This window comes from Lagenorhynchus albirostris, chromosome 17 (assembly GCF_949774975.1).
Source record: "Lagenorhynchus albirostris chromosome 17, mLagAlb1.1, whole genome shotgun sequence".
NCBI lineage: Eukaryota > Metazoa > Chordata > Mammalia > Artiodactyla > Delphinidae > Lagenorhynchus > Lagenorhynchus albirostris.
The window spans coordinates 77655370-77668239 of NC_083111.1; positions in this window are offsets into that span (position 1 = coordinate 77655370).

Below are 12870 nucleotides of genomic sequence, written 5' to 3' on the forward strand. Positions count from 1 at the left end.
TGGAGATGAAAACACAGCTTCTTGGTGGGGAAGCTGCCTTTTCCTTTTTAATACCATGTGATTCATTACAGCCAAACACCAATTCAATGAGGACGATGAGCTCACATTTAAAATGTCAGTTCTAACACTCCACGTTGATTTTGCTGGTAACTGTACTAGGTCCACTTTGCAGGAGGTGCAGGAATCTGCAGGAATCCAGAACCACGGGTTTTATAGCACAGGGAACTCTGCTCAATGTTGTGTGGCAGCCTGGATGGGAGGGGAGTCTGAGGGAGAAAGGATACACGTATATGTATGGCTGAGTCGCTTTGCTGTGCGCCTGAAACCATCACAACATTGTTAATCGGCTATACGCCAATATAAAATTAAAAGTTTTAAAAGAATCACTGGCTTTGGTCCCAACGCTCTCCTTGATCTTTCTGAGGACTACAGAGCGCACAGCGACAGGGCTGATTTACAGGTGTGGTCCCCAGGCCGGCAGCACCAGCTTCACTTGGTTATGAAAGCAAATTCCTGGGTCCCACCAGGACCGGCTAAATCAGAAGCTGCAGGAGTGAGGCTCAGGAATCTGTGCTTTCACAAGTCCTCCAGGGAATTCTGACGCAAACACTCATGGCAGAACGGCACCAAGGATAGGCGCCGGTGCAGAGACGGGAGGCGTGGACTTAGGCAGACCCGAGTGGACTCGGCTCCTCGCGAGCTGCGTGCCTTCGGGCCCGTCGCTTTGTTCATCTCTCTGTCCCTCTGTTTCCTCCTGTCCAGCTGGGAATAATAGGAGTACCCGCCCCGTAAAGTTGTTTTCACGGTCAGTAGAGATCACGTGTTAGAGCATACAGACAATACACACATGACATACGCACTGAACGACACACGGCTCACACTCAACACGCCCAACACACATACATATCACACTCACACACCTGGTACAGACCCAGACACACACACACACACACACACACACACACACACACACACACACACACAACACATGACATACCCACACAGTACCCATCAAACACACAAGATGCCCACGGCACATACACAACACACCCCGCCCACAAAACACACAACCCCACACACACCCCAGGCATCTCTGCACTCACTGCTTACCACAGAAGAGCCCCCCATGTTCTAGTGGCTTCAATGCTTCTGTTCCATGTGGTGTGATCCTGATGTGCTCAACGTCAAACAAGCATTTCCTGAGGTCGTGCCTGGGTTCAAGGTCACCCATGCCAACCTCCCTCTGCTCAGAAAAGTGAGTAGTTTCTCCCCACCTGGAGCGGGTCTTCCCAGCCTCAGCCTGGACCATTCCCACCTCCGGGCACAAAGCTTTCCTCCCCGCTCCATGTCAGAGCTGAGCTTGAATCCACCCCCTTTAGTTCTTACACCACAGGATCTCCCAAGGCCCCATCTCTCCACGGGCACCGCAGGCGGAATGTCAGGCATTAAAGCGGCTCTGAGGCCTGAAGATGACCATGTACGTAAAGAGCTTCAGTCATTTCCCGGCAAATCGTCAACCCCTCATCAGCGGAAGCAGTTAGGATTTTTATTTCTGCCTTCAACACTGTTGGCAGAAATTCAAAAGGCCCCTCATGCCATCCAGCCCCGAAGCACTATCCCTCTCTCCTTTATGTTAGAGGCTCTGGGGTCCCTGGAGGCCTGGCCTCCGTGTCAACTAAGGTAGAAACATGGTTTGTACTTTTTACTGCAATGTTTCTCAAATGTTTCATTAGTTCCTTACATTTTCAAAAATGTTTCGGAACATTCACAGTAGCCTCTGAGGAAATTTGTTAGAAATATTAAGGCTATTTTGGAGAAATACCACCGCGCCGATACCTCATTAGATACAGCTTGGAAACAAATCCTTTTACAAACACGTCTTCCTTTAAAATGTAATCTTTCTTTTAAGACATCAATCTTCAAAGTGTGTGGCCTTTGAAAGATTAAATGAAAAATGGCGTGTTGATCTTAATAGACATCAGCATTGACTTTATGAAAAGGGCATGCAAAGTTACTGTGCTCAAAAGATTACAAGTCTTAGAATTACAACATGGCAAGTGGGGAAGCTTCGGGAAAGGGCCGCCTGATACTGCAGGGCAGGAAGTGAGGACAGAGAAAGGATGCCAGAGCACAACGCAGAGAGTTCCTGGGGGAGCCACAGGGACCTGGAACACCCTACCAGACGGAGCTGCTTCCTCGGCTCTGAGAGAAGCAGCAGAAATGGTCCTCTGAACACGCGTAACGGCATTCACGGATACCCTCCCCTCCGGGGCACTTTTCTTCAGACAGCCATTCTAAAGAGGTAGATAACTCCAGTTTTCTGCCTGGTCACTGCGATGAGAGTCAGCTCTGTGTTCAAAGAAAACAATCTCATTAGGAATGAAACCTAGCATCTCTTCATTGGAAAGGGAGTGTCACCTACAAGGAAAGCTTCTGCCATGCTGTAAGAACACCCCATCTGCATTAGATCCCATCTCTGGGCCTCACCTCTAAATGGGACGTAGGACCAGCCACACAGCATCTCTGAGCCTCAGTGTTCACATCTGGAATGTGGGCCAACACCCCCCTTTCAAGGCAGGATTGCTTAGGATCAAACGCGGAGAATCTCCTGGAGGTGTTCGTTCCTTCAACACACCAGGATGAGGATGAAGCACGCAGACCTGCTCAAAGCACCAGGGACACAGAGACAACTGGGCCATCAGAGGACACAGACCAGAAAGGAGAGAGCCAGGTCATAGCTGTGGTCCACAAGGATAGGCACCATGACATAAAGGTGAACAGAGAAGGCAAGAACGCCCCGTGGTGAAGGCCATGACCCAGCAGGGCAGCCTGCAGGAGGCTGGCCAGTCTGAGAGATGGAGACCTCAGCCCCTCAGAGTATAGTATAGGACCTCAAGCAAGACCTTAGGCTCTCTGTGCCTCAGTTTCCCCAACTGGAAATTGCTTTGGAGCCGGCAGACGATATATGTTTAATAAGTACCAACCATTAAGACAAGGAAGAAAACCTAAAAACCGTTTGCTGGCCATGGAAGGAAAGAAATAACGCCTTTCCCCATAGGAGTTACTGGACCCCTGGCAGGCTATGGGCTTCCCCAGGGTCTCCCAGCTGGCAGGGGCAGAGCGAAGGCCAGACTCTCACTCATCACAGCAAATTCAGCCCCGGCCACTTGGCCCCCTGACGTTAAAAGGTATTTTCTTTCCTTCAGTGTAGAAATCAAAATGTGCTGTATACGTTTATTATTTTTCATGTCTGAAGACAATGCCAAAAGAAGCATCCCACGCAGCACTGAGTCCTTACTTCCCTTGGGGTGCTGTGCCCCTCTTAAGCAGCACCTGAAAACGCAGGCATGAAGTCACGTAAGGTTTCACAACCTCATAAAAGGGTAACAGACGCGTAAACTCAGGTAGAGCCTCAAAGTACCAAAGGCAAGGAAGCACCACTGCAGCCTCCCCTCCCTGCCAGTGCTGGTGACACTCACCCAGAAGTTAAGCATGTGACCAGAGTGGGTGGCAATTCATCTCTCCTCCCACCTCCTGAAATGCACGTACACAAACGGGCACCGAAGTGTGTGTGTGCGCGCACACACACACACATGTGCACACATAAAAGGCATGTGGTGACTTGAGCTCTCGGGGAGACAGCAAGAATCACGCAAGGGGCAGCAGCTCTGACCCTGCCAAACGTGGGTCACGTGCTGACCATTTTAGGGACTAGCTGGGTCACGTTAAACCAGGTTTTCCCTCCCAGCTAAAAGTAGCGTCTATTTTGCAGTGATTTTTTTTTCAGATTGACACTAATGGATGTTGTTCCAGTAACATTCGGGGTGCTCAATAAGCAGTGGATAATGTTCACATTAGAATAGCTAATAATAATCATAGGAGGTTACACATAGCAAAGACAAGCGTAAACACCCAAAGAAGTTCACCCCGGAAGCGGGGTGGGCCAGCAGGAGAAGCTGGGCTGAGCTGGGCAGACAGCACACTGAGGCACCAGGGGAAGACCTGGGTGGTGTCCAGGGCCAGCTCTCAGGACCCAGGGCTTGGGGGTGTTCAGGACATGGCCAAGGTTCCTGGGTTCAGGGTCAAGCTCCCGACTCTCTGGGTCCTGAGGAAGACAGAAGCTGGGGAGGTGGTAGCGGCATCTTCCATACACTGAGGTGGGAGAGGCTTCAATGCAATGACAGAGAACTCAGGCCGGAGATGATGGACAGTCCCGCCCTGAACGGCACTGATTCCCTGTGCCAGAAAGAGCACCTTCAGATGCAGAGTTCTCCCCGGAAGCTGGAGAGGGGATCCTGCTTTGGGAGCGAGCCTGGAGTAGAGTCCTCAGTGCCCCCTACCTGTGACTGCTAAGGCTGTACATGCATTACGAGGTTTCAAGAGCATTTTGTTTGCAGGACGGCCATCCACCCAACTCAAGCTGTGTCGGACAAAGATGTCAGCTGGTTTTGCATCGGCGGTTTCTTCGTTGAACACGTTGAAACCATCAGCTTTACCCAGGTATTACGACCTCGTACGTCAAAGTGCAGAGACCCGGCAGGCCCCGCTGTGGCTCCTCATCGTGCAGCTGAGCGGTGTGAGGCCCGGAGTGGGAAGAGCGCCGGCCACTCCTGCAGAGGGGTGCGTTCAGAACCCCTGTCTCCCGATTTCCAGTCCAGTGGTCTTACATTCCTGGTGGTCAAAGCTGTCACATCCGTGATCTCATCTGCTCAGGGAAGGTGCCCCAAGGGGGAAAAGGAGCAGGGGGTGGCCTCCCTGATCCCTGCACGGTCATGGGGGAGGAAGTGGGTGAGACTGAGGTTCAGCAGCAGCTCAGAAGTTTAGACCTCACGGGAAACCCAGGGATCACTTTGTTCAGCCCCTCATACTGGGGCCGAGGAAACAGAAAGTCTGAGTGGCTTTGGCGCTGTCTCGGGGTCACAGAGCCTTCTGAGAGAAAAGCCAGGAAGGACCTCGGGTATCCGGGTCCTTAGAGTGTGATGCTCTGTCAGGCTTAACACAGACAGACCCACCCCTGCTATAGGAGCAGCCTGACAGTGATGCATGTTTAACCTCAGCGCAGCCCAAACTCTTAGCAGAAAAACCAGGCCCTTCAAACTCTGGGACCTTCCTGCCCTGCCAGTCTGTCTTCTCTCTGTCACCCACGCCCACCAGAATCTCTGCAGGCAGCCTCATCAAAGCGCTCCACCGCCTCTGAATGCGTCTTACCTTTATGTGATCCGTTATCTCCACCAGGTGGCTCACCTATGTCCTCCTTACCTGACCAGCTCCCCACGCCTAAATGTCCAACACAGCTCCCCCAGGAAGTCGCTCCTGAACGGCCATGCCACCACCTTCCCAACACAAGCCCCCAGAATGTCGCATACATGCCACAACAGCCCTGACCAGCCTATGTTCTGGAAGTACATCCATCTTTCAGGTTACACCGCGAGCTGCTTAAAGGAAGGGCAGCCACCGCGTTTAGCAAAAAACATGGTAGTGAAGAGCACGCAATAACAGCTGTGGGACAAATGAGAGGAGGAATGGAATAATACACAAATACAAGAGAAGTTCACATATAAACGGATAAGCAGATGAATGAATGAGTTGATTACTCTTCTTTCCGATCAAATATAGAGCCTCCCTGAGCACTTGGCACCAGGCCCCTATTTAGGACTTTAAGGGTGAAATGATTCCATGGCTCTTAGTTTTAAGGCAAGCTTGAGTCCCTTCTGTCCTCGGGGCAGGAAAAGCAAGGCAGCACAACCCTTTTGGAGAAGATTCCAGAGAGGACCCAGCATCCAAGAGGGATACAGTACCCACTGGCGGCTCCACTGCAGTGGACGCTCTATTTATCCTTCCAGAAGCCACAGTGTAAACAGGAGAGGAGGTGAAAGGAAGCCGCGAGGCTCCCACCCAACGAGTCGAGGCTGGCATTTCAGAGGCGCTATCTGTTTGTGCCCCAGCCGTGGAGCTCTGGGACCCGGTTTTGCTGGCGTCTGTCATTAGCTTCCCAAGCACGGCTATGACTCAGCCTGCGTCTGTGTTCCCACAAGGACCACCCACAGGATCTGGAAGCACCCACTGGCCACCTTCTCACACACGAAAGGCCACCCTCCTCCCAGCCACCCTTTCAGCCAAGGTAGAGAGGGAGGGACTTGAAAACGACGTGAAATGATGTTTTCTGGAGGCTCCTGGGAGCTACGAGGAAGGGGGGAAGCAGCCTGCCTGGGCTCTACTTTACGTAGAGCTGACGCAGCAAGCTCCTCTGCCTCCAGGGCCAGGGGTACCTGCAGGGGTTGGTGCGTCGCACCAGGTAAGGCTTCTGTGGGGGCTTCAGCTGTTGGCTCACAGACTCACACAGCTGCAGGGGCCTTGGGGCTTAGGAAGCCCAACTACCCATTATACAGAAGAGAAAACTGAGTCCCCAGAGTACACAGAGAGGCAGCTAGGTGCAGAGGAGGTAGCAAAGGCTGGGGCCAAACTTTCACAGCCACAAACCCTGTCCTTTATTAGCTCCTAGTTTGGTGCAGGTACCTTTTTCCCTGATCCTCGGTGTTACCATCTGTGAATAGGGCTCGTGATACCTTCCCAGCAGGGTTAGTGTGAGAAACCGAAGCATTTACATGTGAAGTATATAAAGTACATATCGCGATATCCAGCACTCAGAAAACACCCAGAGTACCTGCTGCTGTCATTGACATTATTTTTAAAGTGACAACAGACACTCAGTGAACAGTAACTGAGAGAAACAATAAGCCTTTCACTCATAGTTAGAAATATTCTCTCTTAAAATGAAAGGAGGGGGTTCGTTTCATAATTAACCTTTCCTTGAAAACTGCCCTGCAGGCATGGTCCAGCAAGAAGGCATCCCGGGACGATGGAGAGGAATCCAAGAGGAGATCTGACGGATGGAGAGGATGGGAAGAGGGGGATGGAGGCATTAGTCTGGCCTGGATGCATCCACCATCAAAGGGGCAGGGGGAGGAGTCACAGGACTGGCAAAGTTCATTCATTTGCATGACCACCAAGAGTGACCCCATTCCTCCCAACCATGAAAACGTCCCTATCTGTGCTGTCATCTACTGATCTAGGTGCCAGTGAGGCCAAACGTCTTCTCCAGCTCTAGTATAAACAATGCCTTCGGCTCGGACCCAGGAGCCCTGAAACCCCGAGGCACCCAGAGTCCATTCTGTTACTTGGACTTTCCACTCAGAGTCGCTAAAGCCAGACATGCTTTGCGCCGGATCCCAAATCCAACGCCTATTTCTCTGTAACCTCAAGGCCAGTGGCTTAATATGGTTGGACCTCAGTCCTCAACAGCTGTAAAAAACACATGTGTCTCGGAGGAGAAGAGTAGATATGATGAGACATCAATGCAACTGGACCCAGAGCGAGCATTCATATTAGCTGACGTTTAGGTTGATGGGACCCCGAGTACTTTCTAATTTTCCCATTTATTCATATTAATCATTTATACAAATGAGAAAGGGGTGCATCAGAGCAAAGAGGTAATGGAAGGCACAGAGGTTAAACTTCTGGAACCCATGATACTGAAGGCCTCCCCGTTTATTTCATTTAATCTTTAAAATTCAATGCGAAAGGTCATGAAAATAACACTTTTGGGGAGGGGAGGGTGAGAGGTAATTAATGTTAAGGAAGGCAACCTCAGTGACCTAATCTCTGTATGATTCTTTTTGAAATACTGATTTTTAACTTCTTGAAAGGTAATAGCTACGTTTGTTGGTTTGTCCCTTCCTTCTGTCAAAACCCCCTCCAACACTTTCTAGAAATGCTGTTCCAATCGAGCTGCCTCCTTGCGTTTAGCAAAGAAGACCGTGACCGTCCTCTTTGCCTGGATGTCCACTCTCCTTGGTGTCCATTCTCCCGGCTCTGCCTTTGTCACCCCCAATCTCTTCACAGCCCCCTGGAGGTCCACCTCCTCTATCCGTCACACCTTTCCAAGCTCTATGGCTCACGCTGTCCTCCCCTGTTTTGGAAAGTCTGTAATCACTGTTGTTCAACCAACGTGTCCTGTCTGGTCAGGATGCCCCAGGCACTGTACTAGGAGCTAGGGACACAGAAATGAGCCATATGGACACGATCTCAGCCTCACACACCCCAAGGGCCAGCTCTCGGCGTGAGTGTCTGTATCAGTAACAGTCACCCTCGCGTGGTCGAGTTCAGCTTGACGCCTGGCACCAACCGGGCTGGGCCTATACACCCACCTGTGCCCCGGCCGAGAGCCGTCTGCAGCTAACACTGTTTCTTCCTCTCCCAGCCAGGAGGCCGGTTTGCCCAGTGATTACCCGGCCCTCACTGCTTCATTGATGTAGTTAGTCATACCGACCAGATGCCCCGTGGACCTACCGAGCACCAGGCCTCCAGCGTGGAGCCTAGGGAACCCATCCAGGGAGCAAAAGGTACAGTCACGGCCTCTAGCCAGCAGTTCAGAGTCTCACGAAGGACCCAGGCAGGCAAAGCCTCTACTGGGACGGGGCGCGCGCTGCAGCGGGGCTGTGGTGGCCTGTTCCTGGGTGCGGCAGGAGGGACGGGGTGTTCTGCCGGATAAAGGGGCGCACGCGTGTGTATAAGTGTGTGCGTGTGTGTGTGCAGCTCAGGGCGGGGGGAAGTACGGGAGTATGAAGGGAACCTCAGGGAAGGCCTCAGAAGCCCTGCCATTTGCCCCCCAAGATACACGTATGTATTCTACGCTAAAGCTGGCCGCTGGTCCCCTCCCTCCACCACTGCTTCCCTCGACTCGCAGCTGGAGGACACCAGCCTCCACGCTGGTGTCCCTGCTTCTCCGACGGTCGGGCCCCTCCCTGCGGGGTCCCTTCTCTACTCAGCAGCACAGGAACGACAGTCGTGACGGGGGAGGTAACCTCAGCCACGTCACCCTCCGATGGCCTTGCACCTCCTTGGTTAAAACCACACGGCCTCAAGATGCCCCGCACACGGGCCCCTCACTGTTCCCTCACGTAGCCCTGCAGGTTACGTGAAGCCTCGGCCTGGGTCTCCCAGTGGCCTCCAAGGCGCTCTCTGAAGACTTCCCAGCACCGGTCCTCCGTTTTCCGCCTGGTCTCAGCACAACTGTCATTTCCTCAACAAGCCTTCATTTCCCCCTCCTCACGGCTCCTTTCTAGTACCACCCTCTTCGAGGATATTTGGAGAATCAACTACCCTATGGAATTCTTTACTTGCTTAATTTCTAGATCAGCCTCTCAAAATGTCACCTCCAGGGGCTCAAACCCTCCTCCATTCCTGGGCTGCTGTATCCCAGTGGGCAGCAAAGGGCTTGACCCAGAGACAGCACTCCATACATACCTGCTGATGAACTAGAAGTTAAAATTCAGCCAAGTCCTGAAGAAAGTACAGGATTTAGGAGTGGAGGGTTGAGACGGGGCATATTTAAAGCAAAGAGGATCACGGATGGGCGGGGGAAGGAAGCAAAACTTTTGGAACAACTGTGATTGATGCCGGATACTTCATCATTTTCTATCATTTAATCTTCAACGCCAAACCTAACAGATCAGTATAAAAATGCCCATGTTTTTGTGGGGGGAACTGATGCTGCAGAAGCCGACTGTAGCTACCTAAGACCACTCGGCTAATAAACGTCACGATGGTTGTACACGGCATGGACTGGGCTCTGAGTCCCTGGCCAGCGAGGAGGGGGTGATAAGCAGCTTGGGAAATGGGAATCAGGGTTGTGCTGAGGACACCGGGCACGCAGGGAGTAAGGCTGGAAGGTAAGACCCTGAAGGAAAAACAAACAATGCAAGAACTGGCAGTGTCAAGGATTTGGGTAGCTGCGTGCAAGTGTGAGACAGAACAAACTTGAAACAGCAACCTGCACACCGGCTTGGATATTAATCTTTATAAAATGACAATGACAACCTGTTTTTTGGGGCATGAATTAATCATGAGCTTATGCTTTTTAATTTTTAAAAACAATCTTCTCTTTATAAACGTCTCAGCCACACCTGCTCAGACCCCCTTTGTGGTCATGATGAGATCCCTGGCTCATTCAATCATGCAAATACTGACACTAACTCAAGGCTTAGTGTCAGCAACGGTAGACATGAATGCGTAAGTCAGGAGTTCAAGAAAGGGAGGAGATAAGACAACGGATAATTATTGTACGCTACAGTCCGTGCTATAAGGGGACTGACTGTACAGGAAGTCTGTCCCAGGATGATGGGGGTGGTCCATCACTACCTCACCTGTATAAGAGGCGGAGGGGAATGGAGATTACAGAAGACGACGCACACCTGTGAAGGCTGAGCACTGTGAAATGCAGTCGCTAAGGTGACCATCTCCCACTTAACCTGACATACTTAACCACACACAAAGTGTTACCTGACATTCAAGAATGAAGAAGGACAAACAGTAAACAGTTCACACAAACATTATGCTTGATTAGACACGATGAGCACGACAGAGGCGGCCAGGCAGGCAGTGAAGGGGTGGTACCAGAACCGGACTCTCTAAGTCCTGCCCCCAAAGGACCACAACCAGCTGGGGCCCAGGCCTCACAGGGTCTGAGCCTCTGTTCCTCCGTGCAGCCTCCCACAGTCCCCGATTCCCAGTGCAGCTCAGACCCCGGGATGCAGAGGCCTCCTCTGGTGCTGTGGGTTGGTGACAGGGGAGTCTGTCCAGGAGCAGGGCTTTGGGGAGAGAGACAGAGAGGAAGAGGAGAGAATGTAGTCTGGGATATGTCTGCCTCTCCACCCCGCCACCCTCTCCCTTCTCCTTTTACCTGTTCTCCCCGCAGCCCAGGAGCGGGAGGGCAGAGATGAGATGGGTGAAGCTGCCAACATGGAGCCCCTCAAAGTCCCCCCTGAGACTCTGACCGGGTCACACCCACCAGCTGCTGCCTGGGAGGCTGCCCCTGCTTCTTGGAGCTCCTGCCACACGCCAGACCCAGGTGGGCTCTCTGAAACCACGACCCCACTTAACCTAAACACCCTCCTGTGAGGATGTGCTGTTATTACCCTATTCCACAGAGGGGTAACTGAGGATCCGGGGAGGGGTGACCTACCCAGTGTCAGAGAGTAAGCGACGGAGCTGTGAACCACTGTCACTCAAGCCCCCCTTATCTTTCCCCAAAACTTCTAAAATACCCCCCAGGTGGTCACCTGCCTCCTCCATTCTCCACCCAGAAGCCAGAAGGTCTATTGAGATGGAAATAGACTCATACAATTCCTACGTTATAAATCCCCATTGGCTTCCCTTCACCCTTTAAGTAAAATCAAGTCCCCCCAAAGAAGTACAAATGGCCAACAAGCACATGTGCAAGGCTCAACGTCACCAATCACTGGGGAAATGCAAATCAAAATCACAATGAGATCACATCCACAATGAGCTCCCATAATAAACAAAGAAATAAGTAAATAACTGAAAATAAGCACTGGAAGTAATCTGGGGAAATTGGAGCCCATGTCCATTGCTGGCGGAAATATAAAGTGAGACAGTCACTGGGGAACACAGCTTGGGAGTTCCTTCCAGAGATAACATAGAACTACCACCTGATCCAGCAATTCCACTCCTGGGTACATACCCCCCAAAATCGAACACAGGTGTTCAAGCAAAAATCTGAACACGAACGTTCATAGCAGAATTACTCACGATAATCGAAAGATGGAAACGAACGAAATTTCCATCAGTGCATAAATGGGTAAACAAATGCAAATGTGTTCTACAGTGGAATATTATTCAGTCACAAAGAGGAACGCAGTACTGACATATACAGCAACGTGGACCAACCATGAAATACTGTGCTAAGTGAAAGAAGCCAGACACAAAAGCCCCCATGTTATATAATATCTCAGTCACTGTGTGTGTGTGTGTGTGTGTGTGTGTGTGTGTGTGTGTGTGTGTGTGTGTTGAGCGCTGCAATATTCCGGCGTGCAGAGAGATGAAAAAGAGAGGCAAGAAGCGGGGGGAGGAGGGGGGTGACCGTGTCTAGATCTGCTTTTTCCTTTCCGTCTCCTTCCACAGCGCTTACAGTGGGGTGGGAGCACAGCTAAGGACCGGGGATGTCGAGTAAGTCACATGGAAACTCTGCCCTTCAGAAATTCACACTTTGAGGAGGAAGACAGAGAAGCAACTGTGTCGATCGTTATGACACTGCAGATGCTACCCAGGGAAACAGAGGTTTCTGGACACAAGGAAGAAGGATCACCCTCAGAGCAACTTTCCAAGCATCTGGACCCTCCATCAGGGGTCTGGAAGGATGAGAAGGGGGCTCGGGAGTCTTGGGGGCAGCGGAAGACCACTCCAGAACCACAGAACCGAAAGCTCCCATGCCACCACCCCTCGCCCCTCCCCTGCACTCCTGCAACCCCCCTTTCTCTCCCAAGCCAAGCTCCTTCTTTCTGGTCTTGGATCCACAGGTATTTGTGAAATGCTGGTTGGCCAGGTGCCTTCCAGTGAGTATCTCACTGCCTGTATGTCATCACTCCCATTTTACAGATGAAAACCTAGAGGTCAGGACTACCCCAAGACGGGGCTCTACCTCAACCCACCCCCAGCACCAGCTTCTTCCCCACCCCATCAATGTCTTTCAACCTGCCAGCCTCACAGAGACCCCACTGATTTCCAGAACATTCAAGCCAGTTCATAGCTCTCACCTCCTTATCTCTGCACCGACTACTCCTCTGCTTGACCTAACCTCACCAACCCTTCGACCTCCCAGTTGTCCCTCAAGAAGAATTTACATGCCAGCTGCCCTTTGAAATCAAGCAGGATAGCCACTCGCCCTCGGTCCCCGCCCGGCTTCAGTCAGATCCCCTCTTACTCATTACCGCTGTCCTATAATGACTCCAACAGCTAATATTTACCGACTGCTCCCCGGGTGTCAGGCCCCATTCTAAGAGTTTTTATGTA